Raw genomic sequence first — 10394 nt, forward strand, 5'->3', positions numbered from 1 at the left:
ATGTATTGAATACAACAGAAAAATGAATTATAATGAAATAGTAGAAAATACAATAGTTTAGACTACATTCATTTTTCATATTGGAAGAAAGTGGGATTCTTAAATGTAAAGGGAGTTAAATGCTCAGCTTGTTTAGAACACATCCGAGAAATGATATCTTTGTCTCAGTTACTAGCTGTTTTCAGTGAATATTGAATAAAACAACTTATAACTAACAGTTAAATCAGAAGAAAATGACATACAAAATTAACAAAGCTAAACAGAAATATAGTTCTTGCATCACATTTTGTATCTCTGGCCACCAATTAGGTCATATTCCAAGAGTATGGACAAATAGCTGTGTGAAAAGTAGTCTCTCAGGACCTTGCTTGCATTAGGAAATTTGGGCTATAGAGGACAAGGGCTGTCTGCAGCAAATCTCCCTCATGTAACCTTTCAAATGATTTAACTGTTTGTGTGTATGGAATAACATAGCTTCCATCATCATTATAAAAAGCTTCAGTGTTTTTTTCTAAAATGGGGGTTGGAACTGTTTTAAATTACTATGATTTGTTTCAGTTGTCATTAGTTGGGTGCATCAGTACTGTTTGTTGTGTCTAAAAGTTGTCCAGTTCCGCGTGTGTGCTTTAAGCAGGCTTCCCAGTCAGTGCTGGTAACACTGTGTTGTCAGTGTCTAGAATGAAGTTTTTACAGGTTAGGCACTTCCGTGAAGGTCACTGTCTGCAATTGGAAGGTACCCCCAAATATTTGCCAATAAAAGGACTTCTACACTGGTTAAATGATACCAGAATATTTCAAAATTAGAACAACTGCCAGAACATATATAATTTGCATCTCTAAAGCAGAATATTCCATTGATAATGTATATGCTGTAGCTCAAAGCAGAAATTATTGCAAGAGCAGTTGTAGCGTTTGGTCACTGGGGAGATGCTAGAAAGATCGTGGAACTGTGGTTAAGGACGAGCTATTAGTTGTATCCATCTCACAGATATTTTTATTCTGTATCAGGCCAAGATAAAATAGGATGAGTTGCTAGACAGAGTTAAGCATTCAAGAGCAGTGCTATGAAGTGCAACTGAAATGGTACTAAGGTAGGTTTTGTAGCATTGTGAGAATATGTAGAGATGAACTCATAAGCATGACAGGTTAACTGCAATGATGCTATTGACATTTCAGCACCTGTCCTGAAATTGTGTTGCCTGTACTGTTAACTAACTTTTTTTTTTTTTTTTTTCAGAAATGGTTCAGAAGTCTCAGTACTGAACCTCAGCAGAGGGCCAGTTTCCTTGTAGACAAACTCTACATAAATCAGTAAAGATAATTGTATACACCAAATTGGGTGCCAAAAATTTGAACCCTTTTATGAGGATGAGCAGTTCCTAATTTCCAGATGATGTTCAAGAGGAGAAATAAATGCTCTGTACTGCAGCAACCTAGGCCAAAGTGGCTTAGTAAGTGGATTTAGTGGATGAGTGAAAGGCTGTAGCTATTTTTTACCTAGACTTTAGTAAAGCCTTTTGACACTGTTTCCCACAGCATTCTCCTTGGAGAAACTAGCTGCTCACGGCTTGGACAGGTGTACTTTTCACTGGGTGAAAGTGACTGGATGGCTGGGCCCAAAGAGTTGTGGAGAATGGAGTTAAATCCAGTTGGTGGATGGTCACAAGTGGTGTTTCTCAGGGTACTGGAGCCAGAGAACACCAAGGAGGGTAGGAGTGTTCATTTGCTTGAGAGTAGGAAGGCTCTACAGGTGGATCTGGACAGGCTGGATTGATGCATCAAGGCCAACTGCATGAGGTTCAACAAGTCTTGAGTGCAGGGTCCTGCACCTGGGTCACACCAACCCCATGTAACACTTCAGGCTTGGGGAAGACAGCTGGAAAGCTGTCCAGCAGGAAGGGACCTGGGGGTGTTGGTTGACAGCCAGCTGAATATGAGCCAGCAGTGTGCCCAGGTGGCCAAGAAGGTCAACAGCATCCTGGCTTGTATCGGAAGTAGTGGGGCTAGCAGGACTAGGGAAGTGATCATCTCCCTGTACTTGGCACTGGTGAGGTCGCACCTGAAATACTGTGTTCAGTTTTGGGCCCCTCACTACAAGATGGGGCCTGTCCAAAGAAGAGCAACAAAGTTGGTGAAGGGTGTAGAGAGCAAGTCCTATCAAGAGCAGCTGAAGAAGCTGGGGTTGTTTAACCTGGGGAAAAGGAGGCTGAGGGGAGACATTATTGCTCTCTACAGCTACCTGAAAGGAGGTTGTAGCAAGGTGAATGTTGGTCTCTTCACCCTGGTAAGAAGTGATAGGACAAGAGGAAATGGGTTGTATATTAGGAAAAATTTCTCCACCGGAAGGTTTGTCAAGCACTGGGACAGGCTGCCCAGGGAAGTGGTTGAGTCACCATCCCTGGAGGTATTTAGAAGATGTGTAGATGTGGTGCTTAGGGACATGGTTTAGTAGTGGACCTGGCAGTATTAGGTTTACGGTTGAACTTGATGTTCTTAAAGGTCTTTTCCAACCTAAATGTTTCTGTGATTCTAATAACTACTGTGAAACTGATATCAAGAATCTTAGCAGCTTTCTCTTGGCTGCCCAGAAGTAGCAGTTACTGTCGGTTGTAAGTGTTTACTACTGGATAATCCAGGAGTAGCCGTGTATTAACAGGATTCTCAGAACATGAACCTCTTCAGCAAAAAAAAGTTGTGGAAACACTCCAGTCCGTTTTTTCTAGAAGACTGCATTATTAGCAAACATCACACGGTGTTTTCAGGATTGAGTCAGAGTTTGTTCACCATCCAAATCCCAATTTTGGCTAGACTTAGAAATGAGTGAAATTGTATAATCTTTGTTTTATTCGAGAAGCATAGAATTTACTATAATAAACAGTGATAATACTGCAGCTCAAAATAAAATATACAAACAAGTGAAAAATAGCCTGAAATGATGAAACTTCTTCAAATCTCAATCTGATAGTATATACTGCTGTGAAATAAAGAACAGAGGAAATCAAGATTTAACATGCTTTTTAAAGTGTTATCATTACTAACAGTTTTTACCAAGAACCGAGAGTATATAATATACCTTACTCTGAAAACCAAAGCAGTGATATATCATAAAATTATGTGAGAGTGTGGCCTTGCATTTGAAGACTGTGTATAGGCGCTGTTTTTGCAACTCGGTGAAGGAGAAACACTTGGCAAAGTATGCATTTATTAAAGACAGGCTTACTAGATTTCCTTGTCTTGAAAGTACTATTCAGCCAAGAATTCTCCAAGCATTACCACTGTGTTAGATAATAAGGATATAGTGGATGTTCTGTGTTTTGGTTTTTCAAAATGCTGTTAACCCCTTGGGGGTTATTCCCTGAGGGTGAGTTCAAGCTGTTCCTAAAGTAACTTAATGGGATAAAAGAGTTTAGAATAATCATTTCTTCATTTAATCCATTCTAGCTGCAATATTTATTCAACTGGTTACCATAAAGGATTCAGTTCAGGACAGCATTCCTCTTCAGATGAGGAAAGTAACTTAAAAATTTTTGTGTGCCTTATTTGTATGACTATGATGAGGAGTTGTCGTATTCAAAGGGTACAAGTTACTAGTATGGAAATCTGTATGGGGCTTCAGAGAGATTTACCCATTTCTCTCTGGATTGTAGTCCTTCTATTTTTTAATTTTTTTTTTCTTAATTAGATAAGCAGCTTGCGTTTTGCTTCAGAATAATGAAAAATGAATAAACGTGTTATGTAAACCGAGGTTAATAAAAGTGTTTGTTCCATGCTTTACTTTGCAAATATGTCTTGAGAAAGTTTCTAGCTTTGGCCAAAGTAGCCTTGTATATAAAGGCTATGATTTGGAGAAGTACTTTCTTCTATCACAGTTGTGTCAAGTGAGCAGGTGACCAGCTTATCTGAACTGTGTTGTATTTGAGATTCAAGATAGAATTGTTTGCTGGTAGTTGATAAAATATTTAATATAGTGTGTCTAGTCTTCTTGTTTCACTTCATATTCAGTAGTGTTTAGTTTGCATTCAGTCATCTGCAGTGGTGATGTTTGACACTTGGATGATACTAATTTCCAGTGGAGAGGAGAATTATTTGAAAATCAAATGCATTATTTCAATAAAAGTGAAATATTCAAAAGAGAAGGCTATTCACAAGTGAAAATACATATACATCTACTTTAATAAAAGTGTCTAATTTAGTGGTCTTGCATAAATACTTAAAGGCCTTTACTTTTTGTGGTCACTGATAGTTTATTTGTGAATCTGCATTTTTGTTGCAAAACATAATTATTAACAAGTTGGGGTGTTTTTGTTTTGTTTTGTTTTTTGTTTTTTTGTTTTATTTTTTTAAAAATTATTTTCCCATCAGTGAAGGCTAAGAAAGACTGCTCTGGGAAGCAAAAACTCTTGGATAACTTTGTCAAGCAGCTAATGTGAAGTTTAAAGGTTGTAATGATTTTGGGGATGGTAATAATCCTTCTCAGTTCTTGTACACCACACTGGTCTGTCAGAGCATACATTTATTTGTGAACAGTGATTTTTTTTGTTTTTTTAATTTAAATAATTTGGCAGTTTCTTCTTTACAGTTTTGGCTGGTATTTGCATTTGGCCTTAAATACAGTACAAGCTCAGGTGTAGTTGTGTATGTATTTACCTGATTATCTAGCTATGTACATATTTTTAGTAGTGCAAATTCTCTATATTTTGCTGTTTGGCAACTAAATCCCTTTTCAGTTGGAATATCCTAGCTCAATTCAGCCTATAATGCTTGCTACAACTTGTTTTTGTGTGCAGTTGTGTTTGATGAAGCTTGCAGTGGTTTAGAAAAGCCAGTTGGCTGGATACCGATAAAGAGCTTTCCACAAGAATGTCTGCAGGCAACAAGTTACTCCCCATGATAAAGAAGTTTTCTATAACCCTGACAGTCCAAGTAAAGAAATTGCCATCACCTTTAGTTGTCTTAAAAGCAATAAATATTATTATATTACTAAACATCAGCCTCAGTTAATTTTGTTTTTCAGTTTAGGAAAGTACACATTTTGCAAGTAGCCCAGAACCTGGCATAAAGTGATATATAGTTGTATCAATGAGAGCAATTGTGCTTTCATCCCTATGTAGGTTTATTTCGGTTTTAGGATAGGATAAAGGATTTGGTTTTCTTCATTTGAGAGCCTTTTCTTTGGTGCGTGGTAGTGCTATCTCTTCTGCGTATTACTGGAAGGAGAAGTGTCTGAGATTGAGGTTACACAAGCTTCTAAGATCTTGAGTGTCTGTTTTGTCTGGGCTTCCTTCATGCAGCATTCTTGTGCAAAAATTTCAAGGCTTTAGTCTGGAGCACTGGGTAAAAGAATATGTTTCTTTGAAGGGTATGCAGGTGATTTTTTTTTGTTTCATTACATGGTATTTAATTTTCCATCAAAGAATACTGGTTTTGAAGAGCATGCTATGATGGCTGCTCAGAAAAAATTAAAGGAGTATCATTGTGCCATGTTTAGTTTGTCGGGCTTCCAAAAGGTTATTCAACATGCAGATACTTGTTTGGTTTTATAAGTCTAAATATGCAGGCAATGTTTCTGATCTGCTAGAAAGAATAAAAGGAAGCCACTGATACAGCCTAGTAATCAACAGGAGTAAGAAGTAACTTCATTTTTGGAGCTGTTTTGTTTAGTAGTTTTGCTTTTTAAAGACTAGATAGTATTTTCATGTTCTCATAAAACAATAGAATTATCTGAAACTTTTTTTAGAACACCTAAGTTAGTATCCCCTCTTATGAAATATTTCTGTAGGTGACAGGAATTCTTGTTGTCCTGTCAGGAATAGTGAATAAACAGTTCCTTGTAGAGCGCTTTCTTTTCTGTTCATTCAAATGTGTCTTTCTGAATTTTTGTATATATATGTAAGTCAGAAAGCAAAATCTTTCCTTGTCTGGAAAGCTAGTAATCCTGTGGGAATCCTTGAACATCTTGGTCATGCTGGAAGCTTGATGCTTCTTTAGTACTACTTTCTGCTCAGAATATCAATGATGAAATGGAACCAGATGCTCTTCCAGTTCTCAGTGTCTTGTTTATGAGGTTTACTCCGTAAAGCCCATTGGTTTGCATGATGGGGAAATAACTTTTATCCTATTACCTGTTAGCATAACAGCTGGGTTAACAAGTGAGAAGCTGAGCTATAAGGAATTCCTACAAAATGCTGATAAGACATATCAAATACAGTATTTTTTTGAAAGATGTTGTAATTATGTTGCAAGTGTTTTAAAAAAATTAAAGACTGGGGTGTGTAGTTCTGATCACATTACATCTGAAAAAATGGATAGTTTTTCCTTACAGATTCATTTTATTAATGTACACATATATTCATGTGTAAAAATAAACAGTATTTTTCTTTGTAGACCAACATCATCATCATAAATCATATATTCACTGAGTACCATGTTAACCAGGCAGAAGGGGTTTTTTAAGATTAAAATTGTAGTTTGCTCTAGTATTTTATTCTTTATTCTTCTGTTTTGTAATTTGGCTTAGGGGCATTTTCTTAGGACCACATTGTTGTTGCCATGTCCACTCCAGTTGAAAGCAGTCTTGGGTCAACTGATTCTGATTCTCTGATAAGTCAGAAGCTGAATAGATTCTGTAATACCTGTTTCCAGTACAATTTCTTACTTTTTTATCACTGTTTAGTAAACACAGTTATATGTTGTACTCTTTTCAAAGATTTTTTTTTTCCCCACAGTAATAGAAAACTGAAAGCAAAGAAGTAGTGTATCAGGTTGAATTACTGAATTTAATTGGTGATGAATTTCTCTCTATTGAATCAGAAAGTGTAAGACCATGATTTCTGTCCTGAAATAACCTTCAAGGCCAAAAACATATAAAGACCAAAGCACAAATTAGAGGGACAGACTACTAGATAGAACAAGCTAAAAACTAATACATTCTAGTTATGATTCAGCTTTTTAGAGAGGCATTGTAGAAAGCTTCCATGTTAACTAAGCATATAGATAAATTTTAAGAAACCATTTTGTCCAGCAATATTAAGCTGTGTATTTTATTGATGTTGAAACAGCTGAAGCTCCATCAACCCTTCCCATCCCCACCAGGGAATCATGACTGTGTTAGTTAGAAAATATCCGTCTGAAACAAATTTTAAGGCTTAAAAGCTGCATGCACTAATTAACAAAATACAGTGAACATTTAAGCTGTTAATAGCCGCAACATCCCTGATGCATAGACCTTCAGTACGCTAACACTGCATAACAGTTCTCTATTGTGCATCTCTTTAACGAGGGTAACTGTGTCAGTTCTTTTCTTGCTTCACTACCTGCTGTGTATGGAAATTATGTACACTATTTAGCACTTTCTTTCAACTTTTAAAGTCCATGCATATTACACAGAAGCATTACATCTTGCATTAGGGTAAGGGACAGCTTTTAATAGGTCTAGCTTCCTTGTAATTTCTTAAATGCAACTTTTCTTCTGAAAATCATGCACCAACAGGGATTTTGCTGAGAATTTGCATTTCTTGATTGGGGATTTGCTTGAATTTTCTCCCCTAAGTCTCACACGACTTCTTACTATGTGGCGAAGATATATTTACAGAAATCACTTTCTTTATAAAGAAGATGTAAATAGAGAACATGCATCACAGTGAAGACAAGCATTGGTTTACATAAACTCAGGATTTCTCAATACTATATTTAGTATTTAGGCTATTTTTAATAAAGGGAAGCCTGATTTCCATCCTTAAATGGTGTTCCACAGCTATCTTTAAATAGAGAATTAATAGGTAATTGGGAGGTGAAAGAAAAAGAACACCAGAATGCACAATAATGAATTTTTTTTTTTTTTAATTGGTGTTCTTTACTCTAGCTGTCAGTCCAGGGAGATAGTTAGCTACTTAAAAATGAATCCACAATGGCTGTTTCATATACTGTAGTGATAATCTTTTTTACATAGGAAATTTTACTAGTGTTACCAAGCCTTACAACTTTGCTGTACATCCGAATTTGATCCCAACAGCTCAGACTTAAGGATATTTGCTGTCCAGATTAGAGTATGAATTGGCCAAGGTGTTCTTATTTCACAGCAGCAATTACTCTGCTTATGTGTAAGTAGTGTCCCAGTTCACTGCTAGGCTCTGCTTGTCATGCACTCTTGGGTCTTTTGCAGCTTGAACTGGTAAGGGAGTTTTCCATAAAACTGAGAAAAAGCATCCCAGACACACATTTAACACAGATTAGACTCCTTCCCCCCCAAAGGCTGAAGATGGGGAAACAAATGGTGCCTGTATTTGAGAACTCTACCTGGGCCTTATTTGGAAAATTTCTTCATGTGTACTTTAAAGAAGGTTTTGAAATAGGCATAAAGCAGATCTGAACTGTGGGGTTTTTTTTGTTCCTGACAGAATTCCTGAAAAACAGTAACGTAAAATTCACTTAAGTCATATGCTTACGATTTATTTTTAAGTACAGGTAACTTTTAATGAATGTTAAAAAATAAGGACTTCAGTAAAGTGACGTCAGAAACTCACAAAAAAAATACAGATGTTGTTCCCAATGTGCAAGAGTAACCTGAATTTTGGTTCACACTTTAGATATGGAAGACCCCACCCTGAGCTGCTGGTTAGGGCTTTGGGTGTCCATGATCAAAACTCCATTTTACAGACTGTAAGCTTAAGAGTCATCTTTAGTGAATAATTCACCAAGATATTCTAGAAATACTATGTTTATCTTTGCAAGCCAGTCTGCTTATTGTGATGTATGCTAGGCGTATAACATAAATATTCAGAACTGGAACTTTAATAAATTTTGTTTGGAAGAATACACCATCACTGAACTGCAAGTGAACTACAATATACTATTTATTTAATAGTATATACAAAATTGAACTGATCAGAGGATTCTGTACAAAGCTTTCTGTTCTAGGTGGGCTCTACTGGCTACTACTTCTGTCTTCTTTCCGTTAAAGCTCCTTCCTGCCTGGTCTTTTTTTTTCCAACTGAGAGAACAGTTACTTATGGTAGTAAGGCAGTAAGAGTGTTGCCGTAGCTGTAGATTATTTGAAGAATCAGATTATGTCAATTGTTCGGTTACCCTCTTTCTAAATGTGGGTAAACTAAGACTGCCTCTTCTTTTATTTGAAAGTTTATGCTCTAAAAACTTTGATATAGTCTATTTTTTCGCATGTTTTTTAATCTGAGGATTTTGAAGTTCTTGTAGAATGCTTGAAGATTGTGCGCTGTAGAAAACTATTTTTAAATGCCTCACAGGTAATAACAAAAAACCCACAAGCCACTTATGTGTATGTAAGCAAAAGATTTGCTTACATATGCTTTGAATTAGTTCTAGAAGGTATGTTATCTCTAAGTTTTGCTGTGGTAGAAGAAAAAGTAATTTACAAGATCTGTTTTATTTGACTTTTTTTCCACCTTGAGACAAGCATGCTGTTTATCATTTCCTCAATTTGAAGAATGTCATGACCACACTGAAGTCTCTTAATTGCTACTAGCAGCAACATCAATATATTTTTATGAAATATATTCTTCTCCCCTGACTGCCCTTACTTTCCTACATTTAATAATGATTTTCTTAATTCCAGTCATACACAGAAAATGCAAAGTGTAAGCTCAGATATTTGATTCCCCTTTAATTTAATAATATTTATCCAAACAACATTTACAAAACTAAGACATACTGTTAGAGGAAAAAAAAAATTATTAATAATCATTTTGTCTTGCTCTTTGATTCTTTCTTGGCAGAAAAACTATACTGAGCATGAAATACCCAACTGTGCTGAAAGTGGGACTTACGTGTTTTGAATGTTTCATTTTTAAATTTCTAAAATGTTGTTTTAGATGCAGGGTGAATGATAGGTAGTTTTGTGCATGTTTGTCAAGAAAAACGCTTCTCTGTTTTGAGGTTTGCCAGAGCACGGAGAGGTTCAAAATCTGAGATTTTTGGTTTTATTTCTAGTATTATGATTTAAACTAACAAAAGCACAACTCAGCAGCCTTTGCCATAATATACTGTTAATTACTTTATAAATACAGTCTTTCTGTGACTTTTGCAGGAAAACAAGTGTGAATACAAAATTCGAGAATGTAATGCAAACTACAAGTAAAATGTTTTAAGATGCGAAAGAAGGGTTGGTGAGGGGAAAGTTTTCTACTTACTAGTGTGAAGATGTATTCCAGTTTATAGAGGGTACCTGGGATTTTTAGAAGTCAGATCAATTATGCCTGTTTACTCTGTCATTGTATTCACGCTGAACAAATCCAAGAGACATTCATTTAATGGTGTGTGGGATGTGTTATGCCATTATGTTTGTAGTATTTCGTGCAAGCAGCACGGAGTAATATTGGGCATATAAAATATTGAGAAAGTGGAGTGAACCTTTGTGCACT

The 10394-nt window shown here is 36.1% G+C and overlaps 1 protein-coding gene across 1 annotated transcript in view; it reads left to right on the forward strand.

Moving 5' to 3' along the window:
• Positions 1 to 10394, forward strand: part of NDUFS4 (NADH:ubiquinone oxidoreductase subunit S4) — a 42438-nt gene that overhangs the window by 22618 nt on the left and 9426 nt on the right. The gene's annotated exons all lie outside the window — the stretch shown is intronic.

The sequence above is a fragment of the Athene noctua genome, chromosome Z, assembly GCF_965140245.1.
Source record: "Athene noctua chromosome Z, bAthNoc1.hap1.1, whole genome shotgun sequence".
Taxonomy (NCBI): domain Eukaryota; kingdom Metazoa; phylum Chordata; class Aves; order Strigiformes; family Strigidae; genus Athene; species Athene noctua.